Genomic DNA, 7215 nt, shown 5'->3' on the forward strand with positions numbered 1-7215 from the left:
AGCTCCGATGGCAATACTTAAGTCTTCTCCAGTAATGTCCAGCTTTTCTTTCTTGAAAGTTAAGCTGTTCCTCAACTTTTACTTAAATTTACCATTGAACTTCCCTCTGTTATTGGTGCTTCCCGGTAACAACCTTCCCTGTGACCCTTAACATCAACCCACCCTGTAACTCTAACCCCCACAATAACCTACTTTGTAACCCCAACCCTAACACCTCTTCACACCAACCCTCCCTGTAACCCCAACCCCAGCACTTCTTCACACCAACCCTCCCTGTAACCCCAACCCTAACACCTCTTCAAACTAACCCTTCCTGTAACCCCAACCCTAACACCCCTTCACACCAACCCTCCCTGTAACCCCAACCCCAGCACTTCTTCACACTAACCCTCCTTGTAACCCCAACCCTAACACTTCACACTAACCCTCCCTGTAACCCCCACCCCTAACACTCCTTCACACTAACCCTCCCTGTAACCCCAACCCTAACACTCCTTCACACTAACTCTCCCTGTAACCCCAACCCTAACCCCTCTTCACACTAACCCTCCTTATAACCCCAACCCTAACTCCCCCTTCACATTAACCTACCCTGGATACCCAGCCTTAACACCCTCTTTACATGAACTCACCCTGTAACCCCAACCCTAACACTCCTTAACACTAACCCTCCTTGTAACCCAAACCCTAACATCTCTTCGCACCAACCCCCCCTGTAACCCCAACCCTAACTCCTCTTCACACTAACCCTCCTTGTAACACAACCCTAACACCTCTTCACACTAATCTTCCTTGTAACCCAAACCCTAACACCTCTTCACACTAACCCTACTTGTAACCTAAACCCTAACACCTGTTCACACTGACCCTACTTGTAACCCCAACCCTAACACCTCTTCACACTAACTCTTCCTGTAACCCTAACCCCATTACACTAACCCTCCTTGTAACCCAAACCCTAACACCTCTTCGCACCAACCCCCCCCTAACCCCAACCCTAATTCCTCTTCACACTAACCCACCTTGTAACCCCAACCCTAACACCCCTTCACACTAACCTTCCTTGTAACCCAAACCCTAACAACTCTTCACACTAACCCTACTTGTAACCCCAACCCTAACACCTCTTCACACTAACCGTCCTTGTAACCCCAACACTAATTCCTCTTCACACTAACCCTCATTGTAACCCCAACCCTAACACCTCTTCACACTAACCTTCCTTGTAACCTAAACCCTAACACCTGTTAACACTAACCCTACTTGTAACCCCAACCCTAACACCTCTTCGCACCAACCCCCCCCCCGTAACCCCAACCCTAACACCTCTTCACACTAACCCTCCTTGTAACCCCAACCCTAACACCTCTCGCACTAACCCTCCTTGTAACCCCAACCCTAACACCTCTTCACACTAACTCTTGCTGTAACCCTAACCCCCATTACACTAACCCTCCATGTAACCCAAACCCTAACACCTCTTCGCATCAACCCCCCCTGTAACCCCAACCCTAATTCCTCTTCACACTAACCCTCCTTGTAACCCCAACCCTAACACCTCTTCACACTAACCTTCCTTGTAACCCAAACCCTAACACCCTAACACCTCTTCACACTAACCCTACTTGTAACCTAAACCCTAACACCTGTTCACACTTACCCTACTTGTAACCCCAACACTAACACCTCTTCACACTAACCCTCCTTGTAACCCCAACCCTAACACCTCTTCTCACCAACCCTCCCTGTAACCCCAACCCTAACACCTCTTCGCACTAACCCTCCCTGTAACCCCAACTCTAACACCTCTTCACACCAACCCTCCCTGTAACCCCAACCCTAACACCTCTTCACACTAACTCTCCTTGTAACCCCAACCCTAACACCTCTTCACACTAACCTTCCTTGTAACCTAAACCCTAACACCTGCTAACACCAACCCCACTTGTAACCCCAACCCTAACACCTCTTCGCACCAACCCCCCCATAACCCCAACCCTAACACCTCTTCACACTAACCCTCCCTGTAACCCCAACTCTAACACCTCTTCACACTAACCCTCCTTGTAACCCCAACCCTAACACCTCTTCACACTAACCCTACTTGTAACCCAAACCCTAATACCTCTTCACACTAACCCTACTTGTAACCCCAACCCTAACACTTCTTCACACTAACCCTCCTTGTAACCCCAACCCTAACAAATCTTCACACTAACCCTCCTTGTAAACCCAACCCTAACACCTCTTCGCACCAACCCCCCCATAACCCCAACCCTAACACCTCTTCACACTAACCCTCCCTGTAACCCCAACTCTAACACCTCTTCACACTAACCCTCCTTGTAACCCCAACCCTAACACCTCTTCACACTAACCCTACTTGTAACCCAAACCCTAATACCTCTTCACACTAACCCTACTTGTAACCCCAACCCTAACACTTCTTCACACTAACCCTCCTTGTAACCCCAACCCTAACAAATCTTCACACTAACCCTCCTTGTAAACCCAACCCTAACACCTCTTCACACTAACCCTCCTTGTAACCCCAACCCTAACACCTCTTCACACTAACTGTCAGGAAAGGTTCCACCTGCTTGTGGCGGTGTCGGACATCTGGCTTGCAGTGCTGATGTCCACCAGAGGGTGTCTCCTGGCAGTCTGGAACTGTCAGGGGAGCTTTCACCTGCTGGTGGCACTATCTGTTCCTTGGGCCGCATTACCAGCGGGTGGGTTCCGGCAGTGTGGAGCCGACATCATCTCCTGCGATCAGGCATCACCTGAGCCTGCTTGCAGGAGTTGTGTATAAATACCCGGCAACACACACACACAGTGGCCTTGGTATCTGCCTTGCGCCCTGACCTGAACCTGTGAGCTCTGTATCCTGATCCTATCTCTGTACCTGAAACCTGTGCCCTGTACCTGAACCTGTCCCTCCTGTGTCCCTGTTACCTTTACCCTTGCCCTGAAGCCTTATTCATCCATCCTCTCCTGGTCCTGTTTGTTTCCTGTCCCTATCTGCTGATCTCTCGTTGATGACCCTGGCCTGGCTACGTTTATGATTCCAGTATTCCCCATTAATATATATACCTTTCTGATTATTGTTATGTGTGGGTCTCTGTCTGTGAATTGGTTTGTTGTGCACTGTATTATATTGGAGATGGTTGTGTTTATATGTTCACTTATCCCAAATAATATTTATCACAATATTTTCACTTATATATGTTTGGTTTCCTCTGTTGCTGTCCACGTAGCTCTGGTCACACCTGATACATGACAGTTAGGGATGAGCCGAACACCCCCCTGTTCGGTTCGCACCAGAACATGCGAACAGAGAAAAAGTTTGTTCGAACACGCGAACACCGTTAAAGTCTATGGCTTATATGCAAGTTATTGTCATAAAAAGTGTTTGGGGACCTGGGTCCTGCCCCAGGGGACATGGATCAATGCAAAAAAAAAACTTTTAAAAACGGCCGTTTTTTCAGGAGCAGTGATTTTAATAATACTTAAAGTCAAAAAACAAAAGTGTAATATCCCTTTAAATTTCATAGCTGGGGGGTGTCTATAGTATTCCTGTAAAGGGGCGCATGTTTCCCGTATTTAGAACAGTCTGACAGCAAAATGACATTTCAAAGGAAAAAAGCCATTTAAAACTACTCGCGGCTATTAATGCATTGCCGGTCCGACAATACGCATAGAAGTTCATTGATAAAAACGGCATGGGAATTCCCCACAGGGGAACCCCGAACCAAAATTTAAAAAAAAATGACGTGGGGGTCCCCCTAAATTCCATACCAGGCCCTTCAGGTCTGGTATGGATATTAAGGGGAACCCCGGCCAAAATTTAAAAAAAAATGATGTGGGGGTCCCCCTAAATTCCATACCAGACCCTTCAGGTCTGGTATGGATTTTAAGGGGAACCCCGCATCAAAAAAAAAAAAATGGCGTGGGGTCCCCCCAAAAATCCATACCAGACCCTTATCCGAGCACACAACCTGGCAGGCCGCAGGAAAAGAGGGGGGGACGAGAGAGCGCCCCCCATCCTGAACCGTACCAGGCCACATGCCCTCAACATTGGGAGGGTGCTTTGGGGTAGCCCCCCAAAACACCTTGTCCCCATGTTGATGAGGACAAGGGCCTCATCCCCACAACCCTGGCTGGTGGTTGTGGGGGTCTGCGGGTGGGGGGCTTATCGGAATCTGGAAGCCCCCTTTAACAAGGGGGCCCCCAGATCCCGCCCCCCCGTGTGAGATGGTAAGGGGTAGTACCCCTACCATTTCACTAAAAAACTGTCAATAATGTTAAAAATGACAAGAGACAGTTTTTGACAATTCCTTTATTTAAATGCTTCTTCTTTCTTCTATCTTCCTTCATCTTCTTCTTCTGGTTCTTCTGGCTCTTCTGGTTCTTCCTCCGGCGTTCTTGTCCAGCATCTTCTCCGCTGCATCTTCTATCTTCTTCTCCTCAGGCTGCTCCGCACCCATGGCATGGGGGGAGGCTCCTGCTCTTCTCTTCATCTCTTCTTCATCTTCTGCTTCATCTTCTTCTCTCCTTCTCTTCTTCATTTTCTTCTCCGGGCCGCTCCGCATCCATGCTGGCATGGAGGGAGGCTTCCGCTGTGTGACGGCGTCTCCTCGTCTGACGGTTCTTAAATAACGGGGGGTGGGGCCTCCCGGTGACCCCGCCCCCCTCTGACGCACGGTGACTTGACGGGACTTCCCTGTGACGTCACAGCGAATGCCACAGGGAAGTCCCAGAGGGGCGTCAGAGGGGGCGGGGTCACCGGGTGGCCCCGCCCCCATTATTTAAGAACCGTCAGATGAGGAGACGCCGTCACACAGCGGGAGCCTTCCTTCATGCCAGCATGGATGCGGAGCGGCCCGGAGAAGAAAATGAAGAAGAGAAGAAGAGAAGAAAAGAAGAAGATGAAGAAGAAGATGAAGAAGAGAAGAAGATGAAGTGAAGAGCGGGAGCCTCCCCCCATGCCATGGGTGCAGAGCAGCCCGAGGAGAAGAAGATAGAAGACGCTGCGGAGGAGATGCTGGACGAAAACGCCGGAGGAAGAACCAGAAGAGCCAGAAGAACCAGAAGAAGATGAAGGAAGATAGAAGAAAGAAGAAAGAAGAAGCATTTAAATAAAGGAATTGTCAAAAACTGTCTCTTGTCATTTTTAACATTTTTGACAGTTTTTTTTAGTGAAATGGTAGGGGTACTTTTGTACTCCCTTACCATTTCACACGGGGGGGCCGGGATCTGGGGGTCCCCTTGTTAAAGGGGGCTTCCAGATTCCGATAAGCCCCACGCCCGCAGACCCCCACAACCACTGAACAGGGTTGTGGGGATGAGGCCCTTGTCCTCATCAACATGGGGACAAGGTGTTTTGGGGGGCTACCCCAAAGCACCCTCCCAATGTTGAGGGCATGTGGCCTGGTACGGTTCAGGAGGGGGGGCGCTCTCTCCTCCCCCCCTCCTTTCCTGCGGCCTGCCAGGTTGCGTGCTCGGATAAGGGTCTGGTATGGATTTTTGGGGGGACCCCACAACGTTTTTTTTTTTTTTGGCGCGGGGTTCACATTAAAATCCATACCAGACCTGAAGGGTCTGGTATGGAATTTAGGGGGACCCCCACGTCATTTTTTTAAAAAATTTTGGCCGGGGTTCCCCTTAATATCCATACCAGACCTGAAGGGCCTGGTATGGAATTTAGGGGGCCCCTACATCAGTTTTTTTTTATTTTGGTTCGGGGTTCCCCTGTGGGGAATTCCCATGCCGTTTTTATCAATGAACTTCTATGTGTATTGTCAGACCGGCAATGCAATAGCCGCGAGTAGTTTTAAATGGCTTTTTTCCTTTGAAATGTCATTTTGCTGTCAGACTGTTCTAAACAAGGGAAACATGCGCCCCTTTACAGGCATACTATAGACACTCCCCAGGTACAAAATTTAAAGGGATATTACACTTTTATTGTTTGACTTTAAGCATTATTAAAGTTTTTTTTGCATTGATCCATGTCCCCTGGGGCAGGACCCAGGTCCCCAAACACTTTTTATGACAATAACTTGCATATAAGCCTTTAAAATTAGCACTTTTGATTTCTCCCATAGACTTTTAAAGGGTGTTCTGCGACATTTGAATTTGCCGCGAACAACCCAAATTGTTCGCTGTTCGGCAAACTTGCGCACAGCCAATGTTCGAGTCGAACATGAGTTCGACTCGAACTCGAAGCTCATCCCTAATGACAGGATACCAAGGCCATCCCTGACCAGAAGTGGCTGCACAGAGGGACCATTTTGGTTCTGTTTGCTTTGCTGAGATGAAATCTGATGTGATTGTTTAATATGCTCTGCTAGTGTCAGAGAGTGGTGAATATCTCCGCCAGACACTGAAAAAGTGGACCAGTGACCAGCTGCTAGAGATCATTCATTTGGCTCACTCCCTGGTTGATCAGGGCTGTATGCTGTTTGGGGATGTGCTGCCTATAATTCAAATATGTACAGTACAGAGCTGGCCGTGTCCTGTGTTCCAAAGGGCCATGATGACTTCTCCCCCTTTCAGTGTTGATCAGGTGGAGTCTCTGGTGTGGCTTTTAGAGTATGACTCTGCATACTTTTTCGAGCGCTATTCAGCTTGTCCTCAACAAGTACTAATAGAATGTATTAACTCAGTACAGACCCTTATTAGACAAGCAGCATGTGAACCATTTTTGTCCAACCAGTGCTCCAAGCATGGTCTGATATATTGCAATCAGCCTCAGCCAGCCCACAACAAACCATTTCTGCTACCAGACACCTGCCTGCCCAAATGTCTTTTCCCCCATCACCCATGGCAACCTCAGTCTCAGCCCAGTACACTCTGCTTCCCACCAAATACCAATGCCCTGTTTCTACTCCCTGCACCTATCCTGCCTTTAATCCACCTGCCTCTTCTATGCTGCCTACAACAACCCCACAAAAACTTCCCCTAGCCACTGTTCCCTCTTCCTTGCCATATTCCAACCCTCCTCTCCAGTCTGCCTCACCCCGCTACCTACAGAACTTCAGTAGATAAGCCAAAGAAGAAACGTAAGTTCTTTCCAACTCATACGATCCTGTCAGTAACCCAACCTGCCTCCACACCAGCCAATCTGCTCCAGCCTGCTTCCGCACCGACCGACCTGCTCCAATCTACCTCCATGACTACCAATGAAGCCAAGTTGGCCTATGATAATACTGAACC

Source organism: Aquarana catesbeiana, linkage group LG03, assembly GCF_042186555.1.
Source record: "Aquarana catesbeiana isolate 2022-GZ linkage group LG03, ASM4218655v1, whole genome shotgun sequence".
Classification (NCBI taxonomy): domain Eukaryota; kingdom Metazoa; phylum Chordata; class Amphibia; order Anura; family Ranidae; genus Aquarana; species Aquarana catesbeiana.